General features: G+C 28.6%; 2 long non-coding RNA genes across 2 annotated transcripts; one reads left to right on the top strand and one right to left on the bottom strand.

The window, feature by feature from the left end:
* Window positions 1-389: 389 nt before the first annotated feature.
* LOC109119885 (uncharacterized) lies at window positions 390-6,803 on the top strand. Its single transcript, XR_002027456.3, has 3 exons — window positions 390-745; window positions 3,285-3,467; window positions 6,597-6,803. It is a non-coding gene; the product is annotated as an uncharacterized lncRNA (long non-coding RNA).
* LOC104646562 (uncharacterized) lies at window positions 3,368-4,565 on the bottom strand. Its single transcript, XR_740664.4, has 2 exons — window positions 4,297-4,565; window positions 3,368-3,622 (listed from the first exon to the last, which is right to left on the bottom strand). It is a non-coding gene; the product is annotated as an uncharacterized lncRNA (long non-coding RNA).
* Window positions 6,804-10,660: the final 3,857 nt, after the last annotated feature.

The following is a 10,660-nucleotide window of genomic DNA, read 5'->3' as shown; positions in this document are numbered from 1 at the left end:
AATACAAACTAAAAACTTTGACATATAAAATAAAACAAGAAGTACTTTGTGATGAAATAGAATATTTTAGAAAAGCAAGTTTCATGAGAATTGCTCCCTTGAGATATCTATTATTCCTATGGTGTGATATTTCTTGCGTCTTCATTTGTATGACCATTTTTATTTTTTTAGAGTTAAAATAGTTTAAATTAATTGGAAATTAGCATAAGAAATCTTTAATATTTTTATATGAAATTTATATAATTGTAAATTATGATAATTTAAAATATTTTAAAAAAATAAAATATACAAATAAATTTCAAATTTAAAAAATATCCATAAAATGAGATAAAGGAAACATTTATTATTAGATCTTAAAAGACATTTAATAGTAATACTAAAATATGAATAAACTAAAGAAGAGTAAAGTTAACAAGTGGATGGATAAAGATGAAGGTGTGCGTGAAACGCGTTGGGCATGCGTTTCACTCGAATCCCTATAAACTCTCTTTACCATACACGATTCCGATTCAATGGGATAGAATAGTACTAATTCAATTTTCCACCCAAATAAGTACAAAAACATTCCAAATTTCAAATCAATCTTTCACTCTCCTTTTTGTTTTTGGTCCCTCTTCGCCCCCGCCATTGAAATGTATCATCGCGAATATTTTTGCAAGTGACAAACAAAAGAAGCAGATCAAATATGCTAACATTATTGGTCCAGCATACACCTCTTTCCAGATTCACTCATTTTTATCATCAGGTCAGAAATATTATTCTTCTGTTCCTTGGAGAATATGATTTTATATATATGCCGATTCTTTTTCTGCTTATATTTTTTAGTTTTTACAATTTCCTTCAAATGGTAAAACTTTTCGAATTAGTTTGAGTTAGCAACCTCAAGATATTCATAGTCAAATGAAAAGAGTTAGAGTCAAAAGATACGGCATTTTTTGAATGAGGGCTGCAAAAATCACTGTCAAAGTTGTCTGCTAGCTTTTGAAGTATAGGCGTTAGGAGGCTATTGTTAACTAGTTTTGGACTAAAATTGGGTAAAGTGTTATCCAACAAAGCTGACTCTATATTTGGGGGAACAGAAACTCCATCGGCATGGACCTAGTTAGGAGTAGGTGGGCTTCATCACTTCAGATTAAGTCATAATTTTTCCGTAGATCTTATATTTGTATTTAAAAAATTAAATAATTTGTGAATTCAAATTCTTAATACTGAATCCGCCTCTGTTAAATCACTGAAATCTCAAACTCCACCACCCTGTTTGGTGTCCAATCAATACATACCCAGTTGTATTGTATAGGGATTTTAACCAAACTAAGCCATTATATAAAATCATTTACCAAAATAATATGTTTTTCTAAAATTTTACAAAACTAGTATAAACGTATTCCACAATAACGTTTTAGGATATATTTTATTTTTTAAAAGTTGATGGCGTCAGATTGATATACGTTACTCACAGTAACGTTTTACTCCTAAAATGTTACTCATAGTAACGTTTTAGGAGTAAAACGTTATTGAAAATAACGTTTTAAAAGTAAGTATATCAACCTAATGCTGTTAGTTTTTTAAAAATAAAATATACCCTAAAACGTTACCGTGAAATACGTTTATACTAATTTTGTAAAATTTTAGAAAAATGTATTACTTTGGTAAATTGTTTTATATAATAACTTAGTAACTTAGTTTGGTTAAAAATTCTATTGTATATTGCCCTCTTAATCTCACAGCATTGATGTTTGTTTTTTTTTAAAAAAAATTAGTGGAAAAAATTCATTCCGTCCAACTAGTCTGAAGCCACTAGGATATTAATATAACTGATATATATACCACTAAAAATATTTTTCTTACATTTTTAAGTCATCCAAAGTTATTCCTAATGAATCGTTTGATAGATTATATAAGAATAATTATATAATGTAAAATAGGATATATTAGTGCTTGCATTATTGCTCGGGTGTAGATGTTCCGTTAGTGCAAACATTATAGTACGATATTTAAATAATAAGAGGTTTCTATTTGTTTTTTCTTATTTTCCTAGTTTGTTTTGACCGTATTTGCTTCCCTTTTGGCAATTATTTTCTTTTAAGATTTTACATATTAATATATTTTATCTATTTTTAATTTAAGAATTAAGGTTTAAAAGTTTTTTATATTTTTAAAATTCTGATAAAATTGAAATCGGATAAATAAATTAAAATGGAAGGAGCAATAATATAATTTTTATTTTTAATTGTCATAACTTTCTTTTTTTAGGGTCAAATACCAAGAATTTAAATTAATATTAACGATGTATTTTTTTCATTTAATTTAATTTTTAAAAACGGCTTAATTTGAATGTGGACAGAGAGTATAAAACCCGCGTTTTGTTTTTTACACTAGACTAGATAATCTTCAATATGCTTTTATTAAGGATCAAATTTGCCCCAGAATTATGTGATATGGGACAATTTCGCTTCTCATTTATAATTGAGGTTAAATACATATATCTCGCCATTATTAGAAACAGCTTACTTTCTGCAAATTAAGGATTAATTTTTTTGGCCATTATTAGAAAGAGCTAAATTTCTCTGATTAAGGATTAATTTTTATAAAACGGAGAGCAAATTTGATCCTTTCGTATAAGCTGATGAGGAGCAAGTGTAAACCTTTCACATATATAGTTCAGGTCAAATTCGACTCTCTCCCTATTTTATTTTATTTTTTTGGTTCCTCCTCTCTTTCCCGTCACTACCTCCATCACCGATCACTCTTTCCTCCTCCTCGTCTCTCCCTACCACCATTGTCACCATCACTTCACTACCCGTTTCCTTTCTCTCTGTCCCCCCCAACCCCACCTCCACCACAAAGAGGAAAATGTGCTGAATGACTTGCACATGTAATGGAAAATACTATTCTGACTGCAAATGTAAATGAATTGAACATGCAATGTAAAATACTATTTCAATGCATTATAAAACGGTATAGGAGTTGAAGGAAGAAAGTGGTGACACGAAAAAAGGAGGAATAAGAAGAGTCTAAAATTTCAAAAATTAGGACTGTTATGAGTGAAAATCCTTCCTGTTATGAACAACAATACTATGAGGGATTGGCATTTCATAGTTTAATGTATTTCCCAGCTCATTTTTTATCAAGTACACAACAACGTATTCAGTAGTGTAATAATCTCACAAGTCAGGTATGGGGAGGTTATGATATACGTAGATTTTAAGAGATCAAGGTTGTTTTCAATAAACATACCTTTTATATGATGTATATACTAAAATTCAATTTGCTACATTTTGAAGGATCGACTCGATTGTGGACCATGATGATCGAGTGAACACTGGATCACTACTTTCAACAGCAACAATCTATTGCAATGACAACATAAATGAAAGATTCTTCTTTGATTATATGAGAAGCTAAGTGCTTAATTAGTCCAATCATTCTTGGATGTTGATTTCTCCAGTTTCTACAGAATACACAAGGTATCATCTTATCTCTTAGTCTTGTTAAAGCCTAATAATCTAAGATGGTTTCTTTTGGTTCTTCCATATATTCTTCATAGGGGTCAAGTTTTCATGAACCTAAAATATCATAGCTCAACTTTTTGATTTGCTTACTGATTGAAGTCCAAATATCCCTAAAAAATTCAACCGGAATCAATTCAGTTATAGATGAGATGAAGCAGATAGAATCAGTTAGCAATAGAGAATATCCTACAAGATAACATATCTTTAAACTTGCACTTTAGTGAATAATTACCCTATATGGTCAGTAGTTCCAAAAAAAATTGAGATCTACTTTAGTGTTTTAAAAAATAATTGGAGAGTTTTTTTTTTTTTAATTTTGTGGTTCTTAAATAAAACATCGTGTGTAGTCTTTTAATCCTCTTAATCTTAAACTTGTGAGGTAAAATGTTGGATGGAGAGACTCTTTGGGGACAAATCAGAAGGGAAAGTATAAGACACTGAAAATGAAGCCATAGATCCAACTAATTCATTAGGAAAAGGCAATTTTCATGCTTAATTAATCCTTTATAAGTACATACTAGTTGTTAACAACTAAGCCTAAAACCATACACTTTCGATATATGATAAGATAATATGTCATCCGGTGATTGTTAATTATACTTCAATTACTGAGCTAATATAACTAGGCAGATCTCGAATTTAAATTCTACGAGTTCATCCTTCATGATATTTTTAGTATTACGAAAGTATGGATTCAGACTTGGTAGTAGTTATTCTATATAAATTTATGTTCATGATAAGTAATAGTAAGTTGAGATAATGAATAGAGGAGAGGAGAGATTACCTATTGTAAAATTGTAACCTGACCTCTTCAGGTAAGGTCGAGAGAGAGATCCAAATCATGTGTTTCAAGCACAGCTGCAGAAACTAAGCTTAAGTTAAAGCATATACTTGTAGAAATTCAAAACAATGTTCAAACCGACAATTCGTCGATGGAAGTTGAGCAGATTAACTCATCCAATAGAATGGTTGGCCCATAATACATAAAATAATACAGTGTACAGATGTTCCATCTGACGAAACCTGCACATCAAAAGAAGAAGAAAAAAAAAGGGATAATTATGGGTGAATAATGATGGTAGGTGCCCTACCTTCCCTTTTACAGAAATTGGAAGAAATTTCCCCAGTAAGAAAAACCTAAAAATTGAACGAGTTATTGTATAGATTTAGGGAGAGAGAAGAGAAAAATAGAAGGAGAAGAGGATGAAAGGGATGACGGAAGCATAGAGAGCACAAATGAAGTGAAATGCTTTTTTTTATTGTTAAGACTCTCCAGATTTAGCAGCAGCAGCAGCAGCATTCCATCATATGTGCTCTCTATCTTCTGTCAACAATATCACCCATTCCATTTTCCCCTCTTTTTTTTTCCTCCCTACATTTTACACAAATCAATACCCTATAAACAGTGTTAAATTAATACACAGCGGAAGAGAAGAAGAAAATGAATATAGAGTGGTTGGTGTTTAATGCAGAAAGAGGGTTGGGGGGAGATTATTTTATATATGTATAATTTATGGAGGGGGGCCTATTTATAGGAAGAAAATATGAACACCAAATAAAGATTAGTACTGATTTATTTAGTGTGGGTGGGTTACCCCGACCATTACCTGTCACTAGTACTCTCCCACTATTGTTATAATGACGTTTTTCACTGTAAATGCACAGCACTGAATAACCCTAAATTCCGTTTCTTTACGGGTCAACGGCTTATTCGGAAATCTTAGTTGCTTAGTTAATTGATTTTGATCGAGAGTTTTATTTTCTCGTAATTTAAATTGGGCGTTAAGAAAATCTGTCAGGAATTACAGTGAATTAGGGCGGATTAACAACGGGTTATCAAATTATCTTATTTAGAGACCAGGTAGGAGGTGTATTTACAGAAGATTGATTCACATCGGATTATTTTTATTTTATTTTTAAAAAAAAAAGTGAAAAAAGCAACACGTATTAGAAAATATTTTTTTTTAAATAAATGATTTCTTACTTCTTCTTTTTTTAATAAAATACCATGAGAGATATAAGTCGGTGTAGTAGAAGGTGTGGAGTGGTGGGATGGGGCTAGTGGATTGTGGGTGTGGATATGGGGGGAAAGTAGGATCATTGATTTTTTTATTTTATTTTTGGGCATAATACTTAAACTAACTTGGGTTCGATGAACAATTATGTCTTTCAGTTTTGAGTGTGTATAAGTAGATATTTAAGCTTTCATAAAATTGAACAGGTAGAGAGATACCAGTCCTACGGGGCGTGTAGGACATAAATGTTTCATTGTGCGAACACAAAGTTAGAGGTCATAATTATCCGTTTAAAGCTAATTCAAGAGATATATTTATGTATTACGTTTTCTTTTTCATTCCATGTTACTTGTGCAATTTGTTTTTAATTTTAAATTGGCTAGAGACAGTTTTTTTTTTTTCTGTTTTGCAAGGAACTTGTTTTAAATTCTTCTTGTTTCCTTCGAGAAAATAATTTTCTAAAATTTGACCAGCGGAAGATGGAGAAAAAATTGGAAAATATTTTCTACAATGATTTCCAATGTACTGAAATCCGAATACAGCCCTAAGATTCTTTTCCTCATTTTCCTGCGGAGTCAATTACATGAGAACTTACATTCGTTTTTGCTGATTTAACAAGGAATAATTTCTTTTTAAATTTGTAAATTTTCAAAATCTGTTTATTTTAAATATATTTGGTCAAAAGTTTCTCCGGAAAAGTATTGCTTTCTTTGTCCCAATCGATCGATCGCACAAATTTATTTGAGTACCAAATTATAGAGTTAGCAAGTGGTCTAAAAGTGTGTATATCATATCAACTTTCCTTGTTTCGTCATATAACACATAGCGAGTATAGTTTAAGGTAACAGAATGAGAAATTGATCTAAAAGCGTGTATATCACATGAACTTTTCTTGTTTTGAAAGATTATTAGTTTTTTAAGAAGTCTTACATCAGTGAGAAATTGGTCTTTTTTCATGGATTTGGATAAAAAAAATTGCATAAGCTAATTTTAGGGATTGAGTTAGACTCAATTGTCATATATTTATACGGTCAATATTTTAACTTGATTAATTAATTATTTTTGTCAGTATGCCCTTTGTTGGAGAGATGTCACATACATTATTATTGAAGACGGTACGAGTGTATTCCCCACAATCATACTATATGGGGTCACTTATTATGATGTATAGGCAAAAAAAATAGTCAATAGTATATAATTTTGTTTGATATTTGATTTGTAATTTAATCCTCATATAACTCAATATACCAATTAATATATTATTTAATACCGCCTACATATAGAATGACTAAGCCACTTGTGACTAAAAATGCATGGATAAAGTAACAAAAAGATATAAAACTACTTTTAAGTTATATATCGCTCTTTATTTTATTTTTTTAATGTATCGTAGTTTGCATAATCACTTTGCCTTGTATCAGGGGTGTCACAAAACTATACTCAAAGAAGTTATAACGTAGTTGGAACCATGTGTATGTTGGGGTGTCTAATTGACACCCTTCGTTGGTGGGAAAAAAATATCATATATAAAGTAAAATGTGACACAATGGGCTGTTATAGGTCAACGGTTTCAAACCACTAACATGGGTTTTAATGAGGTAGCGTTTGCTCTATTCGTGAAAATTTCTGACTCATCATTGATTACGTACGATTCGTTACTCTATGAAATTTTAACGACCTTTGATTATATTCTTTAAAGAAAGGTAATAAAGTAACGTGATAAATAGCAAGTATTAAATAGTTATTATGGTCTCATTGCCTGTCCATGATATGGTCCTAGTGTTCAGATGGATGAATGTAGACACATTTTTGTGAGATAAATATCTAGGTTCCCATAATAACGAATTGTCAAATATTTGCTCACTCTCTTTTTTCTTTTTCCCTTTATTTATATGATAAATAATTGTTGAAAAATTACGCCTTATATGTTAGATTTAGTGATTTAGGATTTTTAAAATTTATGGTTCAAATCCTAAATCTTATTTTTCTCATCAGTGTGACAAGTGATGATAATTACTTGTCAAAAACTCTCAGCTTGATACATTAAACATCTTTGATCCTACTGTGGGGGCTATATATGTTGTTGATGTAGAAAATTAGTATACAAGAAAGAGGTAGGGTATGGCCCAGGATATTTATAACTTTAATTTAGTGTGGGTCAAGAATATTGGAATATGATCAAAGTTTGTTATGTGTTTGTACGTTTGGTCTTCTTTAGATATATAAAAATATAGATTGATTCATGATAAAAGAAAGTTAATGTTCTAGTAGATATTGAATGGCTCGTTCTGATATGGGTATATAATGATTTACAAGCACAATGGATATATAAGAATCTGATTCAATTTTAATTACAATGTTACTATGTCTAGTCGTGTTGGGATATGGTCCTTTTTAGTTGTCGTAGCGCGTAAATTAGACTACATTTTAAAATATGAAATGTATTGAGCATAAATTGTAATTTTTTTCATATTAATATGATTAAAAAATTAATTTTAAAATTTTAGTTAAAATTCATATTATGTAGCTCTCAAAAAGGAAACTATGATAAGTAAAAAAGACGAAAAGAGTAATAAATACTTCTCTATTTATTTTATTTGTTATACATTAAAGTTTTACTTAATTAATATTTGCTAAATTAATAATCTTTTTAAAATAATTTTTTTTTTTGATTTTGACTTGGGTCAATATTTTAATAAGATAATATAAATTAAAATGGAGAAGTAATGATTTTTTTTTGTATATAGAATTAAGGAATGACAATCATGTTAATTCTTACTTTACCACATATTAATCCTAATAAACAATGGAAAAGACATGGGACTATTCCTCTAATTAATCACTAATTAAGGGGTCGCTTGCTCATGGTTTAAGAGCATCTTAATATTATCCACATGAAAATTTTAGTTTTCGGTAATATTAAATAGCCAGAAAATTTGGTTAGAATTTGATTAGAAAAATAAAAAAATTAATAATATCTTTTTTTTATTTTAAAATAAATGACATTTGATACATTTTTTACTTTAAATATATGAAAGTTAAAAAAATAAAAATATTTGAAAAGGTAAAATATTATTCTAATCAAATACTGATCAGGAAAAAAGGATATTTCATTTTAGTTTTTGCTTTTGTTGATGGCATAGATTAATGTTTGGAGATTTATATTCTGTTTAGTCAAAATGAGATATTTACTATTTGACCAAGCTTTTAAAAAAGTGAGTGAATGTTTCTGAATGGATAGTAGTAGTATTTAGAAATTATTTTTAGTAGTTTAAAAGGTTGATTTCTTTCAACAATTTTTTTTTAAAAAAAGAATAGGATTTCATTTCAAATTTGAGAGTTTGAATTATCTAAAAATAATGATAATCTTGTATTTATCCGTATCAACTGAATTTAAGTTCATATACTATCCAATACTACTTTTAATATCCTACTAAATTACTTAATATGTTTTACTAAGCTAAGGAATAGTGTCAATTAGGGTTCTTCATAGTTATAGTAAAAAAAAAAATTAAATCAAATTACATTGTTCCAATAGACTTGTTCTATAATCATACTTTATAAAAATCGGTTGGTCGAATTTACTGATATTGACTTAGGATCTTGATTACTTGAATTTAAAAATTAAAAAAAGATCGAAATTTTCATATTCAATCCAGAAAGTTCATGACCATTAGTCATTACCATAATAATAATATCCCAATATATTCTGTTCAATTGTCTATTCCTTAATTATTAATTTTTTTGGTACAATCATTTATTAGATTCTAAGAATCAAAATAATAGGAGTAATCTATTTCTACAGCAATATTATGATCCAAATCCAAATGGATTTTAAGACATTATCTAAATGGGAACCCACACGACTTTCACACCAAATGTTGTTATATTTTGCTGTTTAATACCATTTTGGCTTTTTTTGTTAAATCTTTACTGTCATGACAATTTCTTAAGCTAATGGAAGTCATACATTATAATTTGATTTGTTTTTCTAGGAAGTAATTTTAATATATTAAACATTGTGAGGTAAAAAGTTTGAAATTAAAAAGTTGTTAAAAAGAAAAACTTTTTATTTTTTTTTAAATTGACTTAAAATCAAAGCAAAACACATAAATCTGAAAATATTTTGAAGTAATTGAGATTATTTTATTTTTTATTTTTTTTAAAATTAATATAGTATGATTTTGATTTTTGACCGACCAAAGACTCTCAAGATTATTATTTATCGGAATCAACTACGTCTTCAAATAGAATTTACTAGTAACTTGTCCAAGCATATCATATTTGTGTTGTCAAATCATAAATATTTGACTGGTCTTCTTATACTACTCTTTTATTCGATTCCACATTTGCATCAAAACTAAGCTTTCATCATTGATTTCACCTTCATCTTTTATATCAACATGTCGTTCAATTACGTGGCTTGAAATATGTCACAATAAAAAATAAAAATAAAAAAAGAAGATAATTTTTTTAGAACAATTGAAGGCTAAAAAAAATCACTAGTTTTTTTTTTAAAAAAAATGATAGAAATGAATATTTTAAAATAACCAATTGAAAATGGACGCAGCAGCCGGGTCGAATTGAGGAATATATTTGGGCTCATGTATCATGGGCTGAGATTTAGCTATATGCATAGTTCGATTAAATTTATTTATAAATATAATAAAAATATATAAAACTTATATACTAATTATGTGTGTGATAAATTTTATTTATAAATATGTATATTATACATAAATTATGTTGGGACACTTCTTTTGCCAAAAAAGGTTGCTACTTGCTATAGAGATAAATGACCAACAAAAAGGATTACGATATAATATGTAGGTTTTGAAATTGAAATTTTTGCTTTGCTCGACATAAGTTTTTTAGAAACTAAATTATGTCTTCTACAACATAATTTGTGGGTTATAAACTGAGCTCTCACCACCATCGACATAAGCTATGTAGAAGAAATTAAGGAGCATGATATTTTAAAGCATAACTTATATATATTATGATACAAAAATATACACTTATGTGAAACAATTTTTTTTTGTTCTTTTGGTGTCAAGTATCTTTTACCGTCTTTTTATTTATTGTTGAATATAAAAATTAAAAACTATTAAATTTGAAGACAAAAAATAAGAA

This window comes from Solanum lycopersicum, chromosome 3 (genome assembly GCF_036512215.1).
Source record: "Solanum lycopersicum chromosome 3, SLM_r2.1".
Classification (NCBI taxonomy): domain Eukaryota; kingdom Viridiplantae; phylum Streptophyta; class Magnoliopsida; order Solanales; family Solanaceae; genus Solanum; species Solanum lycopersicum.
This window is presented reverse-complemented; position numbering and strand designations above follow the sequence as displayed.